Source organism: Podarcis filfolensis, assembly GCF_964270895.1.
Source record: "Podarcis filfolensis genome assembly, chromosome: 1".
Lineage (NCBI taxonomy): Eukaryota > Metazoa > Chordata > Lepidosauria > Squamata > Lacertidae > Podarcis > Podarcis filfolensis.
Window position 1 is genome coordinate 55,313,593 of NC_139604.1, and position 23,560 is coordinate 55,337,152.

At 45.8% G+C, this 23,560-nt stretch overlaps 1 protein-coding gene and 1 long non-coding RNA gene across 26 annotated transcripts in view; one reads left to right on the top strand and one right to left on the bottom strand.

The window, feature by feature from the left end:
• Positions 1-23,560, bottom strand: part of LOC310746160 — a 223,564-nt gene that overhangs the window by 32,206 nt on the left and 167,798 nt on the right. The window lies entirely within an intron of this gene.
• The window catches only part of CTNND1 (catenin delta 1), a 56,005-nt gene continuing 35,376 nt past the window's right edge, over positions 2,932-23,560 (top strand). For 4 of the 25 annotated variants that reach the window (XM_083586540.1, XM_083586525.1, XM_083586531.1 and 1 more), the window contains exon 1: positions 2,982-3,545. The gene's annotated coding sequence lies outside the window, so the exon portion shown is untranslated. Of the gene's footprint in view, positions 3,546-3,738; positions 3,872-3,919; positions 4,075-23,560 lie in introns of those variants that run through there. The other 21 variants (XM_083586534.1, XM_083586536.1, XM_083586537.1 and 18 more) reach the window with 14 other exon arrangements.

Here is a 23,560-nt window from a genome sequence, read left to right on the forward strand (position 1 = left end):
TCCTGTGTACCTTAAATTGATATTAAAATGACAGAACAACCCCCCTTTTTAATCACTCCTAACCATATAGATTTTTAAAGTCTCAATAAAGTGTCTAAAAGCATGTTCAAATGTAGATAATTAAGACTGCCATCCTTTCTTTTCAAACATGCTGACACCTTAGATCAATTGACTCTGAGCATGTGCAGAATTTCCCTGATTTTTTTTAAAGCACTGAATGTCAAACATGCAAGTGCTGTGCACTTTTCGTTTTGTGAAAGACACACTCACTGTCTGCCCAGAGATTGTTTCAATCTAATATGGCACTCGTCACATTTTTACTCCTCTCTGGTGCAGGGCAAGGGTGTGGAATCTGTGGCATTGCAAACGTTGTTGCACTCCAGTTCCCATCAGTACCAGCTAATGGCCAGGGATGATGGCAGTTGTAGTCCCAACATCGGGCTGCATGTTCCCCATCACTGATTTAGGGGCTGACACTGAGCTTGCACTGAGTGTGTGTCATTATTACGGTATATACCGTACTTGGCAGAATACAGGGAAAGCTCAGAAAGGTATACCTTTTGCAGTGGCGTAGCGTGGGTTGTCAGCACCCGGGGCAAGGCAAGTAATTTGTGCCCCCTAACCCGTGGATTTGTGCCCCCTAACCCGTGGATTTGTGCCCCCTAACCCTAACCCCCAGATGTTGCGCCCGGTGCGGCTGGCACCCCCTGCACCCCCCACGCTACGCCACTGACCTTTTGGTTAGATATAAAATAAGCTTTATAACAATTCTTAGAATTGTAGAGTAGGAAGGGACCCTGGGGGTCATCTAGTCCAACCCCTGCAATGCAGGCATCTCAGCTAAAGCATCCATGACAGATGGATGTCCAACCTTTGCTATAAATGGATCTCTGATAGATGGATCTCATGATAGATGGATCTCTGATTACAAATCCTAAACTTATCCTTAAACCACTGAAAAACAGGAATTTATCCCATATTGCCATTTATTAAGCATTTACAAATAAACAATTATTTTTGTGAATATTTTTGGTGTGCATTTTTGTTAACCACACATGTAAAAACAACGTATAGAATCCTGGTTATGTATGGCTTGGAGAATATACATTTTTCCCTCTGCTGTGTAAAAAATTGGTAGCTTCATACATAGATGTTTGATTCTATTTCTGTATGGCACCTTAAAATCAGAAAGGAATTAATTTCACTTGTTTTCTGGAATAGTAGCTGTATTGACCTATTATAAATATATTTTCATATTATTTGAGAGTAACCTCATCAAACCCAGTATTGCTAACTTCTGAGTTGACCTGCATAAAATAAATATTCTAATCTAAGTTGGTCATGGTAGAGACTGAAACAGGGTAGCCTTTGTTCTGGACTGGATAACTGAGAACTTCATCCTGGGCTATGCCCACTGCCAGAATATGGTCTGGAGCAGGAATGAAGCCCTCAACCAATTTTTTTTTTTGTTAGCCCTGATGTGTATGATGGACCTAAAACAGTGTAATGCTAAATATATTTATTCAGAAGTCTCATTGTGCAGCCTAATTTTCAGTCTTAACTGTAATTGTTACATTTATAATATGGCTTTGAAAAATGGCAGATGAGGTGGACCAGCAGCAAACCATCAATACTGTGAAAGAGCCTTTGGATCTCATCAGAGGTCATCTCATGTGTAAAAACGAGAAATGACTGAGAATTTCAAGGCAGTTTACATACTTATGACCAGCATATTATTTTCAGTGATGTTGAAGAGAGTATGACAACATTTATAATGACATGTCTGTTTCTTCTGCTATTGCACCTTGCAAAATGTTCCAGTCCATCCTTACTCAGCAGCAGTAATCCCATTAATTTCAGCAGAATATTTCCTAACAGGGGAGCAATTCTGTGAATTCCTTGCATTACTCCAAACATTTCTATCTTGCCTTATGATTAAATTTAGTGGGATTGATTTTGGAGTTAGCCGGCACAGAACCAAGCTTCACGCATGTTTAGGATGGCAGTACTGTATTGGAGACACAATAAAAAAGAAATCAAAGCACGCATTGTATTGTATTGTGTAAATTCCAAACACAGGCCAATAAAAGAGACAAAGAAGCTGATTTACCACAGAAAAAGGGGCGGCAGGGGGGGGAACGAGAGTAAATTTCTGTCAGTTGATGTCAATTAACAATGCTGCCAAGTAAGACTTGATTATCTGGCCATGTGCGTTTCAAAGGAGTCCTAATATAACCAAGGTAGGATTGGAAACTGCATTCCTTTTGTTATAGGTAGTGCCCGTCTCCTCCCTTCCGGAGATGGAGCGCTTGCATGCAAAGTGCAAGGAAAGCGCCCACAAGAACAAATAAGGCTGCAGTCCTAGGCGCACTTTACAGTACAAGGAAACAAGTCCCGTCGAACTCCAGCGGGATCGCCGCCTCAGTCAACGTTTAGGCTCACGAGAGGTGGCTGCAATTCAGTGGCGATGCTTCCCAGCGATCAATTCATCGGAATTACTTCCGAGTAAGCACGCCTAGGACCGAAGTGTAAAGGCGCTGCGAAAGCTCGCCGAAGACAGGAAACGCAAATAATTAAAAATTGACTTCGGTCCCGGGAATCTTCCTCCATTGCCACCGGCGGAAGTTTTGCATGTTGAATTGCAATGTGAGCGCATCCTTGCAATGTAAAGGGATGGAGAGCGTTCCTGTCTCTTTTAGTGGAAACCTGGCTTTGTTTATTATTTTAAGCAATATTTCCTTGTTTTCCCTTCTTATGCGGTTCCCCCTTTTTTTTTGTCTGTATCTCCTCTCCTCTCTTTTTTTTAAAAAAAGAAATTCTACAATGGAGTTTCCTATTGGATAGCCTCGGCTCCCTGATTGATGCCTGCCTCCCATTGGAGCCGTGCAGAAGCTGACATCACTTAGGGAAAAAGGGGCTGGGCTGGAGCGCACAGTTTGTCACCACCCAGCCTCCTTTGCCGTCGGCTGGGTGCAACTTCCATTTTAGGTGTTGGAGCTGAGCGAGGGGGGGAGGGCGAAAGAAAAAGCGAGAGAAAAGGTCCCGCAGGAAAAGGAGGAGGAGCAGGAGATCGCTGCAGCGCTCCTCGGTTTTTTTTTCGTCGCCTTTTGTGTGCGCGCGCGCTGCTGCTGGTGTTTTTATATATATAAAAAAGCTCCCTTTGAGATTTTATTCTTGGAGTCTTTAGTGCTTTTGTTAGGAAACGGCACGCTTTTTTTATTATTTCCTCCTCCCGCACGCCCTCTGCCTTGCATTTGCAGCGGGACAAAAAGGCGTCTGGTCCCGTGCAGTCTCTACACGAAGTTGTCAAGCTGAATGATCAGAGGAGGAAACTGAGGAGCACTTGGCTCGGCGGCGACTCTCACGGACGCGAGAAAAGAAAAGCCTGCCTCTTCTCTCCAACCCCCCCTCCCCGCCACACGCCTCTTTTTTTAAAAAAACAAAAACCTGTAAGAAGGGAAGAAGTAAAACTTGCTTAGTTAGCATTCGAGAGAGGGGCTGCGCGATTCCCGAAGGGGAGAGTGCGGGGGGCAAAAAAGACAAAGGTAAGGCGGTGCATTACAATAAAAGCACCTCTCCCCTCCCTCCCTTGAAGAAAAACTTTTGTGTTGTGTGGAAGGTGGTGGGCATTGGAGGGCTGCTGGCTCCCCCCTTTCTCCTCCCCCTCCCTTTCTTGTGGCGACTGAAGGAGAGGAATGTGAGGGGAGTTCCTGGGAAAGGAGGTTTCCCTCCCCCGGTTTCCCAAGGTGCCGCTTCGGAAGAGAGGGGAGAGAGGAGTTGGGCCGCGCGCGTCGCTCTCCCTCGCGGCTCCCGTGTCAAACGCGCTCCGAAAGGCACCGGGCTGGGTGGATCCCATTTTGCTTCTCCCCAGGTGCGTTTGGGTGGGGGCCTCTTTCTCTTGTTCTCCAAAAGCTGCTTCGAAACGGACTCCCAAGTTAGCCGCTCGGAACTCGCCTCTTTGGGTAGAAGGACGCAAAATTCCTCCTTCGTTTTTTCTTTTTTTTAAAGTAGGGGCTGCTAGCCTCCGCCTTTCAGGGAGTGGGGAGTGGGCCTTTTGCCACCGGGCATTGAGAGGTAACTGGATTTTTATCTACTGGTCTAAGCAACCTTGCCTTTGTTTTAAAGGGTTGAGATTTTTTAAAAACGCTGAAGCCTTTTCGTCGGCTAGCCTTCTGGCGACTTGCGAACTTTTTTTTTTTACTACTAATTACCTAAATCGTTAAAATATTTGGGGGTGTCTCTATAAAAGCAGGAATGCTCATGAAACCAGCTGATGCTTAGGCTTAAATTTCATTAGGATGGGTCTCCCACCAGTCAGAAGTACCAGCGGCATTCAGGATCTTGGTTAGCTGTACTCTGAAATCTTTGTAAGAAACTTAACTGCATTTGCTCCCACATTTATCCCTTGCTCCCACATTTATCCCATCTCTGATTCTTTCATCCTTCCCCTCTCTTGTTTTTCCTTTGTTGAATTTTAGGCTGCTTTTGGGCAGAGATGTGCCTCTGTTAACTCTAGAAAAGTGCGCTGATCGGGGATGTGTGAATACCTGCCCCCCCATAGAACTTGTGATTATATTTTGGATTTCTTATTATTCAAGACAGGAGTTGAAAGGGGGACTCCTGGGGAAAGCATGCTCTGGATTCTGGATCTTGTGGAGGATGTGGATCCCAGACAAAGATGCTAACATCCAAAAGCAATTTTCACAGACCACCATACCCGTATTGTGCTGAGTGGATAGAATAGCAAAAGGAGGAGCAATTCACAATGCAGCTGTCGGAGAGAGTTGGTTGAGTTCCTGTACTGTCCGTTCTGTGCCATTTTGTTTCTTCTGCTGTTGCTTGTCCAGGTCCTCTGAGGTAGAGAATCCAGTGGAATTGCAGTACAGTAGTAACCTGCCTTGGCCACCAAGCCCTTAAGAAAGCTCACTCTCTGTGAGGCCCGAACACAAAGACACTTCAAAAAGGAGCAGGGAGGGGCTTTCTGTGTTTGGGTCTAACAAAACAAGACAGGGCAGCTTGTGAGTTCAGAAGTCGCCCTATAACACAATAATATATATCTAAAATGTTAGAAATCCTGGCTTTCTGCCAGTGAGAACAAATGCGTGCAGTAGAAGAGATTGTCCTGTCCTCCAGTACAAAGGAAGTATGGGATTGGCAGAGTACAGGCACTCTCCCTGCCTCCCTTGAGATCTACAGAGAAATGCCTTAATATCAAAGGACTGGTAGTTATGGGGCTCTTGCCACTATCTCTCTTCCCCTTTTGCTTTGTGATAGTACCACTTGGGCTGAATATACATTTCCTGGAGCGGTGAGCAGCCACTGATCTTTTTTATAGTCCAGGCTTTGGGAGAGAGAAGCTTGTGAACAGACTAGTGAAGGTTTCTCGTGGCAGTGGAGATGGATCCTATATAGCTTAGCCCTCATGCTTCTTGAGGTGGTTCCTTTGGGGTGGTGGGGAGGGACAATTTGGCGGGTGGTGGGGTGTCACCTAAGCTCCATCTGAATGGAGTAAATAGACTGAACCATTGACTCCTTTTCTGCACCTGTATGGACTGAGTCCAAAAATGTTTCTGGCCAGCCTAGTGGATGACTCGGTGGGAACATGAAACCCTTTCAGAAAAGTAGCACGTAAACACATATGAGTACTCTGTAAAGCTCATGGCCGCCTTTTGAGGAAGCAAAGTTCAGCACTCTGGTACCTGAGTTGCAGACTGCTTGCTTGCACTCTGGGGTGGGGCAGTGTGCTAGGCTGAGCACATGCTGAGGGGAATTTCCCTCACCTCCATTTTAAAGAGAAGCATGACTTCTCAAAGGCCAGCAGTAAGTTGATGGTAGAAAGGCAGCTGCAGCTCCCACCTTAAGAGAAAGTCATAATAAACCTTAACTTCCTGAGCTAAGGAACTTTTTAGGACTATATTGTAGTGGACAGTGTTGCATGTGAATAAGGTAGTTCTGTGTTACTTAGCCAAAAGGTCCCCTGGTTATAAAATCCATAAGAAGTGTCATCTGTTAGCTATATTTGTAGTCAAGAACTGCATGCTTAATCTCTGCTTGAGATACCTTGCAGGGCTGTTGTGATTATAATAACATCGAATAACCCCATATGTGCCATCTAGAGCTCCTTTCAGAAAGGGAGGGATGCAGCATGATAAACATGGTGCTGCCATAGAGGGCCACAATCTGGAGATTGTGGGGAAGCTGTGACCTTCCAAATATTGCTGGAGTACAATTTCCATCATCCCTGAGCATTTGCTGGTCTGGTGGGAGTATTGAGTCCCATCAACATTTGAAGGGTCACTGGTTCCCCATCCCTGATAAAAGGAGCATCAGGCTTGTGCATCTTAGATTTTAGCTGCACTACTGGTTTTGCACACCTTGTGTTACTCTCATCAAGCCTATAGTAATCTGGAATGGGCTGGGGACAGGCTTCTGTGCTTAGCAAGCAAGGTTGAAAATTTGAGAGAGGACAGTGATGCAAGGCAGAACAAATGTGTCTTGACAGCTCAGTGGTAAAGTGGGGGACAGGGTTGAACAGGAACAGGCAATAGCAGCGGAACTTGCCATACCACACTTGGTTCCTCTCCTCATATTGGCTCTAGATGGGGATATTCTATATTTATATCTGCATATAGTGCTCCTAACTTTCATTTTTGAGAAGTGGCAGACCTGGCTGGGATGGCTTCTGTAGTTTTTCATTTGCTTAAATCTTGAAGTGGGCTTAAGTGAGGAAGTGGCAAGCTTGGAAATCTTGCAGCTGCTGAGTTTTGGGTGTGCGGCTAGTTGCATGGTAGAAAGATCTCATCCACAATGATGTTTGTTGTTTCTGAAATGCTGGCAAAGGGCCTGGGTGGACTTCTACTTATTTTTATACTTGTCCTTGAATCTGAAATTTGCCAAGCTAATTATTTATACATGTGGAAAGCAAGTGTCCCTTTGATAAAATGACTTGCAAACTGTCTGTAAATGGAAAAGGAGAGTGTATTGAAAGTCTGCAGGTTAAAATGGCTCCCCCCCCCACATGAATTGAACAGTGTTATCTGTGCCGCTGCTGATATCAGTAGTTGGAAGGCCAGATAGGTTTAATGAGTTACTGTGATATTGTTGCCAGCAGGAGCAGTGGGTAGTAGGAGCAGGGTGGGTTGGACTGGCAAACAGGGAGAATGGAGTGAATGGTTCATGATTCTGTAACATGAACTGTGTGAACTTGGCTGTCTTTGTTCTTGCCATAGGATTTTGCAATTGAAGCAATTGCTTCCACATAGCTCAAAACTGAGTTTGTCTTAATAGCTTGTAAGAATGTTTGGTTGGGAGATCATCCTCTGCTAGGTTCTACTTTAGGTAGAAGGGAAGGTTAAGTGGTGTAGAGTGGTGGTTTTATTCGTAAGTGTTCTGCCTGATGAAAGATGGTAGTTAATGAATGGTCTTCAGATTCAAAAGAATTTGGAAAGCCTTTACTTCTTATAAATACACCCACAGACTGCTGTTAGTCTTGTCCGGATATCTGTATACTAAAACTGGAGATCTGGAGCTGAAATCCTATAATGTCATGGAGGTCATTAAGGGATGGTGACAATGCCAGTGATGCTTGCACATTCCTCCATGATGAAGTAGGACTTGCTGGGGTGTTGTCTAATCAAGGGGCTTCTGAGTTGCTTTTAGAGCTATTCTGGGTTTAGTGACAGGAGGGGAGCTTGCGGAATAGATCTGGTGGTTGCCATTACCTGAGTCATCAAAGTGTGAGCCACAGCTGTCAGACTTAGGGAAGTACAAACCATGGTGGCTTTACCCTCTAGTAGTGTTTCCTATTTTGTGGGCTGTATGCAACCACAAGAACTAAGAAGAAGAAAGTGGGTAGGACATTCAGAAAGCATTGGGTTAATTACGGAAGAGAGCCTGCTTGCATTTGTGCCTTGTTATCCTTAACTTCCAATTATTTGTTCCTTGGGTGTCTTATGTCCCCCTTCTCCATCTGCTCAAAATTGTAACTTGCATGCTCCTTGAGATACACTTCTGCTGTCCCCACATCCCCGTTAGCTCTTTGGCTATGTGAGAAATGGGGATGGCCATAAAATGCATAAGAAATAGCTTTTATCAGCCAACCCTGTAGTTAAGAATTGCATACTTATCTCTTTTGTAAAAGCACACTTGAGGATTTTTGAAATTTTATTTTTACCTATTTATCCTGCTCTGCAACATATTCTGACAGGCTGGCACATGTTTGTTCTGTTGCAAAATCTCTCATCTGTCATTCTCAAGCGAGACTTTAGCTCATCCATGTAGTTGACTTGGCCTTTGGACATTCTGGGTGGGGAACAGAGGACAGTGGGAGTCTTGTGGATATTGTATTCCCAGTATGGACTTGTAAGTGCTGCCTTCTGGCTTCACTTCTTATAGCTGGAACTCTGAGACAGGTCTGGGGAGACAAGACAAGTGGAATGGTGATGCTGGAAGGAACAAACTACTACTGACAGCGAGACCATTAGTTCTCCCTTTGATTTTCCTGAAACCTAGTTTCAGGGCAAATGTAGGGAAGGTGCATGTGATGTTATGGAAACAGACTTGCTCAAACTGACTTTGTAACACCGGGATGATTCTGCTGATGGTGTATATTGCCATTAGAAGCCAATCTCCTGGCCTTTCTCTTAAGTGCAGCTTTGGCTGTTCTTGTGGCTAAGTAGAAGCAAGTCCTCGTGACACACCCTTCTGCAGTTCTTCAACTTACAGCTACTGCCAGCACCCACAATCTCCAAACACAGAGTGTGGCTTGCCAGACAGTTCTGCTGCTGCTGCTGCATTCTCCACAAGTAAAAACAAAAGTCCTAACAACCTATAGAACATGGGGGCAGGGGCAGAGCCTGTGGCCCTTCAGATGTTGTTGGATTCCCATCAACCCCAGTCAGCACAGCCAATGGTTGGGGATGATGAGAGTTCTGCTGTGAAATATGCCATGCTGCGCTTTCCGATGCTGTGTTTGATTGGCCGATGGCTAACCCTTTGTGACTGGTTGAATTCCAATGTTGTCACAGACTTTTAAGGTTTGGTTCTGACCCCATGACATACGGATTAAGAGCCGATTCATGCATAAAAATATAACGTGTGCAATACACACATCTGGAAAGTACAGAAAGGCTGAGAGGAGCACCAGGGTTGCAAGCAGCTCCCTGTCAGGTGGCAAAGCTGGGTTTGCTGGCCTATAATGGGTCAAACAGCCCAAGAGCCAAGGTGGCAGAAAACATGATTGTGCCCATCTTCTTTATAGATATTACTGTCATTTGACATGAAGAGGGCAAAAGTTGAGACCATTACCTTTGGAGGGGGCAGGGGGGTCTGCCTTTTTTTACATACAGGATTTTTACAGTGACCCGCAAGCTAAACTGAATAGGGTCTCTTGCTTCCCCACCCCCCTTCTCCTCCCCTCCCACCCTTCCAAATTCCTGCTGGGGGGGGGGAAACTCTTGCTTAATATACCCGGAGACCAGCTGTATTGCAACATTAGTGAGTTGCAGGCCTTGGAAATATTTTCAAATCAGCAACCCCCTACTCCTCCCATGGTTGAAACCAGCCTCCTTTAATGGAAGGGCAATTCGGCACAGTCCTGTCTGCATGTTAATCGGCACGCCCCTTTCCCTGCCCTCTAGAGTAGTACATACATTTTTTCTGAACATGTTGTTGCATGCACTGCTGCCACTGCCTTGCTTACGAATCAAGCAAGCTGGTTTTGTCTAGGTGACGGAGAAGCCTGTGCTACTTGCTTCTAGTTGGCCTGAATGTCTTGTTTGAGCCACTCCCGTCCAGAAGAGTTGAAATGATTTGCTTTGATAATCCATCTGTTTTCTACCCACCTCCTTTGATTTCCCCCCTCCTATGTCTGCTTGTCCAGGGGTTCCCAAACTGGCCCGCAAGCTTCATTCAACTAGTCAGCAGCATGGTTCTGTGAAGAGCACTTAACCATTTGAATTCTATGGAATGGAACTTGTAATGCAATAAAATATAATGTAAGAGATAAAAATACAGTTTTGAAAATTGTACAGCACCGCGAGCTTTACAATTCCTGCAACAGGCATTAGATAGATAGATAGATAGATAGATAGATAGATATAGATATAGATAGAAGTGGTCTGCCAGGCCCTTTAGCAATTTTGGGGTGATCTGTGGGAAAAAATGCGTGGGACCCACTGTTCTAGTTGTCATTGCCCTTTACTTGCTGATGCCCTCCTTGAGTGGGCCTATCAGTCATTGGCACACAGGAAATGTCACATCAGATTTCTTCCACATTGAGTAATGTGTCTGGGTATGAGACGGTGCCTGGCTAACTCACAACTGTTATCTGTAGTAGCTGTGAAAATAACACAGCTGATTTCTCATAATGTCATAAGCAGCTTCTAGGTATTATACATCTGAGTCATCTATAGGAGGGGAGTTCCGAAAATGTTCTCACTGTTAGGAACCTTTAGTGCATTGGTGTCCCAGTCTAAGGAAGGCATATCGCCATATATAGTGTCTGTCACTTGCCAGGTAGTAGGATTGAGGTTTGATGTGCTCAAGTCAAAGAGTAACTTAATAGGTGTGCCTGTGGTCTAGGTGTGAGTGACAGCATTCTGGTGTTTAGTGAGGTGTGGGGAGGAGGTAAAATGAATATGTTCAAAGAGGGAACATCAGGAGGTAAATGCTCAGCTTTGTGTCCCTGGTTGGCAGGAGGAACAGAGAGTATGCGTGAGTCTGGAGTTGTTAAAGGAGGCAACTGCTCCACAGCTGTAAAAGAAAAGCATAGATTAGGAATCCTTTGGGGAATAAGTCTGGGTGTCAGTGCTGTGCTCCCTCAGAATTATCGTCCTGCACCCTTGCTCCTTTCAGGCAAGACAAAATTTAGTGTTCACTAGGCAAACTTGCCTTCTCTTTCCTGCAAGTTTCTAAACACAATGTCATTTCCTGTCTGACCAGGAAATCCTTGTTTGCTTCCTTCCTTTCTGCCTGAACAACAAAAGGGCTTGCTTTGAAAGCTTTTTGCATGACGTTGATGTTTCCTCCCACTTCCCCACCAACTAAATGAGTAGCTCTATGTCTCTTTAGTTTTAAGCCACCTAATTTCAGCTGTAGCTAGTTTTCTATTTTGCTGGGCTTTGTGTATCTGGGTTGGGCCAAGACTAGTATGTGAAATTTCAAGTGGGATGCAGATGTAGCTGAGTGGAAAACACAGGGTGCTGTGTGTGTATATGAGGGATTCAAGGGAAGCATAATCCTTTCTCCTGCTCAAAATGCTGCAACGGATATGTCTCCAAAACATCACCAGTGCTGTAATGAACACCTATTTATGTAGTGAACTGAGGACTGAGTGACTTAATCTGCTAGGCAGGGGGATTCCTGTGAAATGTGTGTCTTGCATCGGTGACATGTCCTCTAGCTTGATCCTTCAGATTTAATAAATAGCCGGATTTTTCTGACCTGGAAAAGTGAAATTGTCCCCCCTGCCCCCACCCCACAGGAGGCCTCCCATCAAAGCCTGAGAACAGAATTAAATCAAATACTTAAAGCTTGTGAAGAGTGGCCGTGCTATATAGTGAGATTACATTTTTATTCCCTAAAATTGTTCAGTGCCTGCTAGGTGGAAGGTAATGCGTCTCTTTGTCCTGTGCCCCCCACAGAGTAAAGAAAGGATTTCTGTCCTGAGAAATGGATGCTTCTATTAGGAGTTGTGTGTAGGTGTTACTGCAAAGGCCAGCCTCTTTTTTTTCCTTTGCGAGAGAGCGCGCCGTGTTTGCAAGACTTTTGTCAACAACAGCAACAACAACAACAGAGTGGGATGATGGCAGTAACAGAGGCAGTGCTGCAGATCATATCTACTCTAGCTAACAGTTTTGAGTGCCTGAGTATGAAGTTGTCCAGAGCCCACACCCACAGCAGCTTGGCATCCTGCAACATTTGATCGTGCTCTTGTGCAGCTGTGTGGCATGTACCAAAAGAATAGACCTGCAGCACTTGTTATTCCAGATCTGTGCCCACACTCTTCCTGTTTGCTAGCCAAACTTACCAGGTTGTTTGCACGTTGTTGTACATTGCTTTGATCTTGCATACAGGTTGGAGAAAGAGGAAATGGCCTGGACCACATGGGCTATGACACAGGGGCTTTTTTTAGTTTTGCTCTGTGGGTTAGTTGGGGCCTGAGTGTCTTTGAATGCTGTGTGTCTTTGATCACCCCAAGGACATAATGCAGCACCGTCATGATAGGGGTATGCCCTGCCCCCGTGCCATGTAAGTGGGGAGGGACCATAACTCAGTGGTAGAGCACATGCTTTGCATGCAGAAAACCCCAGGTTCAACCCCTGGCACACACACCTCCAGTTTAGTTAAAAGATCAGGTAGCAGGTGATGCAAGGCATCTCTGCCCGAGATGCTGAAGAGCTGCTGTCAGCAATAGTATACCAGTATTAGGCTCGATGGGCAAATAGTCAGACCTGGTAAAGAGCAGCTTCTTATGTTGCTCTCTCACAGTGATCCAGTCCATGAGAATAGGGACGTTACAAGGTGGGGCTTGTGAAATAAAGAAAGGAGAAGATGACTCAAGCATCACTGTTAGGGCTGTGTATTCTGCCTAGGCATGGAGCTTGTTTTAACAATCCAAGTCCTGTGTGGAAAAGGTGAATACAATGGCTAGTGCAAAGTCTATGAGGGACCCAGAAAACCCTTCCTCCAATCACTGGAAATCCTAGTCAACAACAGTCTTGTTTTGCAAGCTTTCACAAAGCGCCCCCCCCCCATGCTTTCATACTTACCTCCACAACTATTTCTTTAATTGAAAGCTGAAATTTTCAAGAAGATGGATTCGGTATCTCATTGTGGCATGCACACGTTAACCGTGTGTATTTTTAGGGGGCACCGGGTTCTGAGACCAGGAAACTCACATTCTGCCATCAGAATTGGGTTGATGATGATCTATTTTTTCTACATTTTTCCTTTAGAGTCCCAATCTACAAGATGGAGACTTTCAAACTGACATTTGGTTGGGAAGAAACAGCTGACAGAGCACAGAGCATTGAAAGGATGTGAGGGTTTTGTGTGTAGATTTGTTAAAAGCTTTTTTCAAACAGTACAGTAAAGGACTAACTCAGAACTATTGGAAGCCCGCATAGCCCCCGCAACATTTCCAGATAAGATTGTTGCAGTTCTCAAGGCTTTCTGTGTAACTATTACGACTGAAGAAATTATTAGCTCTGAGGAATTCCCGAACGGAAAAGATGCAGGCTCCTGCAGAAAGGGTTTTCTCAAAAGTTAAGCTGTCCCTTAATGTATCTTACATCTTCAGATCAGTTACTAACTTGATTTATTTTTGCAGTCAACATTCGTTGTCTCCTTTCCTTCCTGAGATGTAGCTTAGCCAGCTGATGACACAGTTCCTAGTGCAACCATTTGCAGGGCACTGAAGGAGGCATTTCCTTCATGCAGTGCCTTGGTTGAGACCAAGCCTCCACAACTCCACAAGTGCCCTGCTGGGTCAGACCAAAGGCCCATCCAGTCCAACATCCTGTTCTCACAGTGGCCAGTCAGATGGAGGCCTGTGGGGAAACCTGCAATTAGGGCCTGAGCATAACAGCATTCTTCCCCACTTGTGATTCTCAGCAAATGGTATTCAGAGGCTTCCTGCCCCCGACACTGGAGGCAGTCATAGCTGCAGTTGCTAGTAGCCACTGGTCTCCACACACCCAAAAAATCATCTTGGCTATTGCTGGAAATCGTGGGGCTGCATTCCTGGGCTATGAAAATGGACCTATGCCATGTATCTTGAATTTCTCTGAGGCAGCCGCAAACATTTGGGCACCTGAGACCAAACACTTTTCTTCACTTGGTTGTCGCTCTGTTCAAGCACCAGCTAGCTGGTCCTTCAAGGGCTGAATGTCAGGTTTGCTGAGAGAGCTCGTGCTTGTGCCCCATGGGTAAAAGCATGCTTGCGATGCAGAGTTTGAGGCATGGCAGCCAGCCTGCATAAGTATATGTTTGTTTTAAGCTCCCTTGTGTACATAGGCATTTGGCCTAAGAATTATCTTCTGTTGTGCTAGGTGCAGGGAGGATAGCAGTTTTGGGGTTTCAGACGCTGCTTTTGTAGCTGGAACTGGGACACCAGGGCAGGCAGCCTTTTGTTGGGGGTGCCAGGAGCGCAGTCGGCAGCTGCTCCCACCTCAAACATGCAGAGTTTCCTGCAAAGTTGGCACTGGCTGCTTTGGCAGAAACTCTCCATATAGTGTTGTGATGCTCTGTGCCTTAGGCCAAACTAGCCTCTGGCTGAGGTGAAATAGGGAGGAAGAAAAGAAGCTTTTATCTCCAAAGTTAATGCAGAAAGCCTAGGTAGGTGTGCTAGCTACCTTTCCCTCCTCGGCATGAAAAGAGCATGCAAAATTTAGTCAGCTGGGCGTTGGCCATCGGGCTGCTCCCTAGGGGCTGCTTCCTGCAGACAGTATCCAGGGCAGGCTATGATTCCTCCTGGCGAATGTTGCTGTCTGCAGAGGACTTTGCTCCTGTGCAGCTGATAGGCAGGGCCTTATCTCGAAGAACGCCAAGATTCTATTTGCCGTAAGGCTGTAATTGAAAACTAGCTGGCTTTTCTCCCTGAATGTTTTTTGAAGCAGAGTAGTGCTGGAACGGAACACCTGCAAATGAGTTTTTGAGGTACCTTTGTAACAAAGGGACTGTTTTGATCCCACCGAGGATCACGCATGCGAGCCTCGAAGTGATTGTACAGGGAATCTTGACTGGCTTGTTGACGTGGAATGTTATCACCACGTTGCTTTGTGCTTTTATAGGTAATGCTGAGCCAGGAGTTGCCGTATGGCTGGTTGCGGCGTTCTTGTAGCAAAATGGCCAACTTGGTAATTACCAGTTCTTCTCCTCCTCCCTCTCTCCTTCCACATTCTCCCCTACATCCTTGAAGCTTCAGCCCCTTCGAGCCAAGCGGCCGCCTCTTCAGTCAAATCCTGCCTTGGCTTTGGCGAGGTGGGTGGGGGTTGGGGTGGGGAAGGAGGAGGGAGCCAGGAAGGGTTGTTTTTCCTCTAACATGATAAGGAGCACTGCTGGGTAAAGTGGGAGCTCTTGCTCCTGATTGGTGGCCAGGCTGCCCTGGAATGCTCTGGCCCGTTTCCCAGAATCCAGTACTCTGTGTTTGTTTGTTTCTGAGACTGAGGTCTGGTGCTACTGTGACAGGAAATGGGGAAGCTGGAGGGGAGGTGGTGGTTGGGGGGGGGCGCGTAGAGAAGGGAGATGTCTGTGTATGTGCCTGTGAAATCCCTTTGTCCCCAGAGCTCAGCTGCAAATTCCCACAGAGGGGGAAAAGTGGCCTTTTGTGTTGCGAAAGATTTTTCAACTCTCAACTTGCAAAGCTCCTGTGCTTGGAGGCTGGGAGCGTTGAATTCTTCCTGACTGACTGCCTCATCCATAGATCTGTCCCCTCCCTCTCAGGGGGAGGAAAATAGAACTTGTATGAGATGAGATATCTTGGTTGGTGTGTTTCTTCTGTGGCTGTGTATACGTAAATTAAATTATGGGAGCTCCCAGTGCACGTTGGACACAGCCAGTGTGTACAACGCTTGGTTCTTCTGGTAGATGCATGCATCTGTCACAGATATGTATCCTACCAGTGCTGCTGATAAATACTAGTAATAATCTGATTTAAGGCAGCAGTGAGGCACTCCTAGCTCAGATATATGCAGTCATTCCTGTACCACCTTCAGGTATAGAAATGCCACTCCCCAATCAGCCACAGTTACATTGATGACTAGACTAGTGTGGTGCTTGGTTTAGGTTTTTCAAGTTAACAAGTACCCAAAGGCCCAATGAATAGTTGTACTTGCGCAAGCATCTTCTATAGTTTTAGCAGCTGTGGGGCTGTATACTTTGTGAACCGTAATTAATCCACTGATCCTAGGTGTCTTTGAGGGAGTAGATTCCCTCCTCTCCATGATGAACCATAACCCCAAATTTCCAACTTTCCTGATTTTTATTATTTATGCCCTAGCCCCTGTATAATCCAAAATATTGGACAAAAGGTGAGAGCATTATACTGTCCATTCCCTTTGCAAGAAACTTGCCTGGTCCTGCCTTTGAAGTGGTGTTTTGCTAATGAATGATGTCATAGCAGTGACTGACATTTAGGAAAGCAAGGCAGAAAGAAGTCTAGAATGATTCACCCATTATCTGGAGAAGGAACTTCCTGGTTCATTTCTAAGCTCTTTTCATCTTCCTTTGTGGAAAAGTGATTGGCGGACAGAAAATAATTTGGAAATGCAGACTAGTATAACTTTGATAGGTCAGAAATGTGTCTGTACGAAAAGTAGCAGCAAAGACAGGAGCTGATCTTGACCATATTTAATAAACCTAAAATGATTAATGTTGGAAAACATTTTAAAAAAAATATTCTCCAAGTACAGGTAAAGTTTATCATTATTGTACCCGCACTGTGGGGGTATGGATATGCTGCTAAAAGAATGTGGGTTATACTCACCCTGCAAAGTAGCCCAGAGTTATAGCCATTCTAGGGGGGGAGTGAGCAAGCCTGCAGCGCAGACTCCCAGTGGTCAGTCTTCCGGCATGTTGCCTCTCCTCCCACCCCAAAGGAGATGCAGTGTGTGTGTGTGTGTGTGTGTGTGTGTGTGCGCACACACACACACACACACACACACACACACAATGAAGTTGTTTGTAGCACTAGTGCAGTGAAAGGATGGAGCAGGTGAAGGGAGCCAGGAAAACAACTAAGGGTTTTGTCAGTGAGTAGTCTGGGAACAAAGCCAACCTGCTGAGAAAGAGGCATACACCTGGCATATGAGTTTGGTGCCTAGACCTCCCTGCATAACACTAGAACTTGTGGACATCCAATGAAGCTGAATGTTGGAAGATTCAGGACAGAAACAAAGCAAACACTTCCTCATGCAGCACATGGTTAAATTATGGAATCTGCTCCCACAGGAGGCGGTGGTGGCCATTGGCGTGGATGGCTTTAAAAGATGGATGAGGCAAATCCATTGAGGATAAGACTAGCAGTGACTACCAGTCACAATGGCTATGTTTTGCCCCCATTGTCAGAAGGACTATGCCTCTGAATACCAGTGGCAAGGGATCACAGGTGGCCAGAGTGGTGGTGTGCTCAGGTCCAGCTTGCATGTGGGCATCTGACTGGCCACTGTGAGAACAAGATGCTGGACTAGATGGGCCATAGGGCTGGTCCAGCATGCTCCCATTGCGTGCTTCTGTTCTTATGCTGCTTTGTCACCAGAAATGGGTGGTCTCTGGTGCTATGTTTGTGTGCACTTTTCCCTTTACCCCCGGGATCAGTCCTTGTGGATCCACCCATACCACTAATGTCCTGACTTCACTAATTAGATGGGCAGGTGTTGCTTGGCTGGCTCCAAAATGTGTGATCTTGGTGGCCTCAAGAGTTATTGTGCTGTCTTAATTGTGACCTGTCTGTAGTCTCCATGCCTCCTCATTGCAGCCTCTTAGCCAGTTAGCCTGCTAGCAGCTAGCCCATGACTAGTCATTCCACACTGGTGCATGTTGACAGTGGTCCTCTGTAACTTACCTGTTGAACACAGATGGAATGTGGGTGGTACCGCTATTCTTGGCTATCTGGGACTGTGGATACAAGCTGTTCAGAAATGGGGAGCGGACACCTCACTTTTCCTACATCTTTCTAGTTCATAGATTCATGGCGTTTACCAGTGAGGCAACCCTCAAACAGGGACGCACAAAACCCTCCTTTGACTGCCCAGAAGGACAGCTGCCCTGCAGTCAGATTGCTGGCATACCACTGGAACAATCCCTTCCCTCTGTTCTGCTGCCGACTCGGCACCATTTCCTTTCCTGTTGTGTGTATGCTCCATACTCCCTCCCCTCCTCCCTCCACCTCAGAACTGCTGCTCCCTTCCTGTCAGATGTGGGGTGTAACCTTGGTCTGAGCAGGCCAGGGCTCATGTTTCTTGGTGTGTGCTTTGCTGTTGCTTCATGGAGTTGGACTCTTCTGCTCCTCCAGCCCATCCCAAAAACTGTGTTGTAGCTGGTTTTGTACATTTCCCCCAAGTTAACTTGAACTTCCAGAAAAGGGAAAGGAGCCAGCTCCTGTTACAGACATGGATCCGCACTGAAACCACAAGGGGGTTGTCGGTTTGAGCCCCACGTTGGGTAAAATATACCTACACTGCAGGGGGTTGGTTGGACTAGATGACTCCTGTGGTCCCAACTCTATGATTCTATAGGTCTTAGAGTTTTGATCTCTCATTTGATCTCTGTTTATACCCCACACTCAGCTAATCCTAAACCTAGTCCCCCCCCCTTTGTTTAACTGCTGCTTTCCCATGCATAAAATGTATTTATCCTCATTATGGAATTGTGTTTCGAACTGTCCTTGAGGCATGTCGGAGCCTTGAGTAGATGGATTTACTCCCTTCCCTCCCGCTTGATCTCATGTCTTCCGCTCATTCTCTTGAGGGGCCTCCAAAGTCAGCCCTTCCTTTCCACACCCTTATCACTGCTTTCCTATCTGCCTCTCCTGGAGCTGCTCAGCTTTCCCCTTATATGGCCAGGTGAGCCAATGGTGAGTATAAGCCTGGGACACTAGAGTCCTGATTAGTTAGGCATGTAATCTACATCCCTGGAGGGGTTGCAGGGGGCGGCTGTGTGTAGGGATAGGGAGCCAGGTGAGTCTCTTGAAGTGAGATCAAATCAACTAGTTAAACCAGTCTTGTGTGTGTGACACATGTTGGGGGTGAAGCTCTGCCTTTCTGCCCTGGGCCAGTTCTAATTGGTGAGGGACGCGCCCTAAGTGCAGCCAGCCCAAGCTTTGTTGCAGAAGTCTAGCTGGCGGAGGGGAGGGGGGTGGAAGGAACTCAGGCCGCCTTTGGAAAGGGACTATGCCTGCCTGTAAGGGTGTATGGTGTCCTTTGCATTCTTCATGAACAAGGAACTTGCTTGCGTAGGGAGTGGCAACTGTTCAAAGTCCATGCTGAGTAATGAACAAAGCTATCGCATGGGGCTTTTTGCTCTATGCTTGGCAAAGGCAGATGCCTTTCCAGTAAAAGCAAAACATTCTCGGCGTAGGAGCAGGGAGAGCAAATCCCAGAATGAGAAACAGGTGAACGAAACACAGACCTGGAGCTTTTGCCCTCTGTTTTGAAATCCTCCAGTTTGCAAAAAAAATGTCAAGGCGGTCACTAAAACCCCAGTCTTGTTACAGTTTTCCCCTGGCCTCTCTTTTTGAATGCTGTATTACAAGCAAAGTGTGTGAGTGTTTCGCTTCCTTCCTGGCCACTGGACTACTTGCCAAGTGGAACAGATGCTGCTGTTAACTTAAATGCTATCAGGATCCAAAGGTACGCTGCTGTAAAACTCTCACCCACCAAGGAGAAGGTGTCTGGGGCATATAAATTCAAGTGTATGGAAGCTATGCACAACCAGTACCTTTTCCTTCTGCTAATTTAGGGAAGGGGGCATCCTGACCCCTTGAGCATTGGGTGTCATTCTCAACCCACACCTGCACAAGTTAGAGTTTCCCAAGCTTCCTGATTCCCACCCCACATTGATGTCCATCCTCCTCTCTCTTAAGGGTTATAACTATGGCTGCTGATTAAATTCGTGGTTAAAAGATTCACCCAGCCCCACCTGTATCCAAGGTATAGGCACATGCCAGCAAGCCCATGGCGTGCCTGCTCCTGATCACGTGCAGAATCTCTGTTGTCCTGCTAGAGCAATTTTCTAGCCTTGTGACTTTGGATAGAGTCATGTTCCTAACTCTGGCAGAAATGTGAGAGGGGGCTGAGGACGTCCAGCATCTGGCAGCATCTAGTCCTGTGACTGTAATTCATTTTAACCGTTTTAACTTTAGATGGTGGAAACCCCTCCCTGGGACCTGGCGTGTAGTAGTGATATTAAAAATACTGATAGGCAGAGCTAACGTACTGGCCGACACCTCTGCCCTGTGCCTCTGGCAGTGTGCAGTGACAAGGTGCTGTGAGGTGAAAGGTCATGGATGCATGGAGAATTGACCACATGGGTTAGAGGGAGCTCAGCAGTGCAGGAAGGAGCTAAGATGCTAACTAGAAGTTGACCTTCAAGCTAGGAAAAACTTTAACAAAGAAGTGGGTCTTGAGAAGGGTCCATGTGTCAAAGCAAAGGGGTTCAGTGAATAAAAAGAGGAAGGCTATTGGAAGAGTAAGGGGCATTTGGGACATGTGGGGCAACACATCCAAGTTTGGCAATGACTAAGGTGGCTAGCGTTCATACTTCCCATTTTCAGGTGTACGCCTTTTTTAAAAGTAAAAGCATAAAGAAGTCTTACGAAGAACATGATTGAAAGTGGAGAAAGAAGAAAAATGGAGGTGTGTTTTTCAACAATGCTTACCAGGAAAGAGTTTGTTTAGTCTTCTTGCAACTTCTTCCCTCTTCCACTTGTGTGTGTGTGTGTGTGTTGCTATGTTGCAGGGGAAGCACTGTAGTTCAATAGCTGAGCACATTCCTTACATGCAGAAGTTCCAGGTCCAGTTGTTGGCATCTCCAGATAGAGTTGAGCAAAGCCCCTTCTTGAAACCCTGGCCTGGAGAGCTTGGTTCCAGTCAATGTAAGCCAGTAGCTTTCAAGATAATGTTGAACACCTCGTTCCCATCAGCCCCAGGCAGCATGGCCAAGATCAGGGATGATGGAAGTTGTAGTCCCAACAACATCCAGAGGGCCATAGGTTCCTCACCACTGATGGAGACAATACTGAGCTAGATTGACCAATGGCGTGACTTGATTTAAAACCACTTCCTGTGTTCTGTCTTGTGTGCACAAGAACTTGGGAGGAAAGTCGCGAAGTGCTACTGAATGATGTGCTTCCTGAATGTGTCCATTTATGCATGATCAGAGTGTGGTTTTGGATTCCTACCCATAACTGGTGATGGTGAGCTGCTAGCCATACTTCTATCCCCCTTTTTAATTCAGGATCTTTTGGGATCTCTTCCTGACTTCATTCTCTTTCCTCACAATTTATTTTCAATGGTGGCTTCAGAAATGGTTACCGTATTTTTCGCTCTATAAGACGCACCAGACCACAAGACGACCTAGTTTTTGGAGGAGGAAAACAAGAAAAAAAATATTCTGAATCTCAGAAGCCAGAACAGCAAGAGGGGTCACTGCGCAGTGAAAGCAGTGATCCCTCTTGCTGTTCTGGCTTCTGGGATAGCTGCACAGCCTGCATTAGCTCCATAAGATGCGCACACATTTCCCCTTACTTTTTAGGAGGGAAAAAGTGAGTCTTATAGAGCAAAAAATATGGTATTTTGAAAAATAAAATACTTCTACTTGGGGAATTACTAGAAAGTAAAGCTTCACTTTGTTGCCGGGGTTGAACAAGCTCTTCCTGTTAGTTTCTGTCTTTGGAACTGGGGAGACATTGAGAGTTGCGCTGGTTGAGGATAATGGAAGTTGTATTCCAAAAACATGGAATGCCCCAGGTTGGCAAAGGTTGATGTAGAGAGCCGTTAGCCCACAAAAGCTGAATATTGCAAAATAGAGTTACTTAATGCCTGTAAAAAAGTTATTTAATGCCTGTATATGGGGGGTGTTCTGCAGTTGTTTTGAAGACAGGGGACTCCTGTTGTCTTGGACGAGTGTCATGTTTTAAGTACAGTATCAAGTTATAGGAGGGGCTGGAGAAGGTGTGCAGGGATTGCTGACAATTGTCAAACATGTCACCATCTGGGAAGATTATTTTATTACAATTTTGGGTTGCTCTCTTGAAGCAATTCATATTTCCCCATTCTCTCTGTATCTTTCTATATGTGATGGGGTTGTGTGTGTGTGTGTATAACATAACAGATAAAACAACTGCATATAAACACAGTTGAAACAACAACAATTATAATTATAATTATAAAAACAGTTTAAAACTGCCGCATACAGCAAAACAATTCCAATCCAGGACAGATACTAACTGGGATAAAGACTTTGGTATGCTTGCTAAAAGATAATAATCTGAGGAATGTGTTCTGAAGTAGAAGGCTGCAAGAAATTCTATATTTTAGCAACCTTTTAGCAGTTGAAAGCAGAACCAGCTTATCTTATATATATGCATCTGGCTTAATTATTTTGTGCCAGTGCTGTTTCTTTTGGATACAAACATTTTGGGACCAAATTGTGGTGCCTCTTTAAATGTCTGTTGCATGTGCTAACCTCCCACTGCTTCCTCTCTTTTCCCTCCTCCAGTTAAGATACACCCTTTTATTAAGAGGGCAGTGTTAGGCCTAAGTTTTTGAAATGATTAGGGTTACGCCTTTGGAGCTTTATTTAAGCTGAATCTATGGCCATCCAGATGTTGTGCCTGCATCAGCCCTGGCCAGTAGTCAGGGATGATGAGAGTTATCCTGCTTGGATAAACAGGCCTGGAATGGCAAATATAATTAGGGACGTAGGAAGCTGTTTTGTACTGAGTCAGGCCAATAGTTCATCTAGCTCAGTATTGTCAACACTGGCTGGCAGCAACTGCCTGGGATTTCAGGCAGGGATCTCTGCCTGCCCTAACTTGAACCTGGGACCTTCTGCAAGTAAAGCAGATGCTCTACCACTGAGCTATGGCTCTGTCTCGGCTGACTTGCAGCGGCAACATTTATATGCTGCCCATGTGGCTGGGTTGCACCAGCCACTCTGGGCGGCTTCCAACAAATTATAAAGCCACAGTAAAATAATCAAACATTAAACACTTCCCTATCCACGGCTACCTTCAGATGTCTTCTAAAAGTCATCTGACGGGAGGGTGTTCCACTGGTTGGGTGCAACTGAGAAGGCCCTCAGAGCTGGAGCTCAGTGTTCACGCTGAATGATTGGGGTGGAGACACCTCCCTAAGGCCTTGCATACCTGAAGTAGTAAGAAAATGCTGGTTGATAGTTTGCTTTCTGGGTTGTGAGGCACTTGGGAACTCTACTACTGTGTGTTCATAGCTGTATCAGCATCCATGAGTGTTAGGTAAAAGGTAAAGGACCCCTGGACGGTTAAGTCCAGTCAAAGGTGACTATGGGGTGTGGTGCTCATCTCGCTTTTGGGCCAAGGGAGCCGGTGTTTGTCCACAGACAACTTTCCAGGTCATGTGGCCAGCATGACTAAACCGCTTCTGGGGCAACAGAACCCCGTGACGGATGTCAGAGCACATGGAAATGCCGTTTACCTTCCCACTGCCTGTTTATCTACTTGCAATGACGTGCTTTCAGATTGCTAGGTTTTGTATGCCTTTTAGGTGGTGGTAGGGAACTGTCTCCCGCTTTCTAATGGGTTCTAGGCCAAGTAACTGCCTTGCATGCTATGTTAGTTATCCCAATTACACAGCACACTGGAGCACGAAATACCTGTTCAGGTAAGTGCGCTTAACCTGGCCACTTTTTAAGCTGGCAGTTTCAGCAGTGAAAAGGCAACCATAGGTGCAATGATTTTCATCGAGTCCCAATCTAGATTGGAGTATGTTCTGGATCAAGCCTTCCTCCTGCTGCTCCCCCCCCCCCCAATAAAAATAAAACTGACCATACTTAAGTGCATTTGTTTTAAAGAGGTGACTTG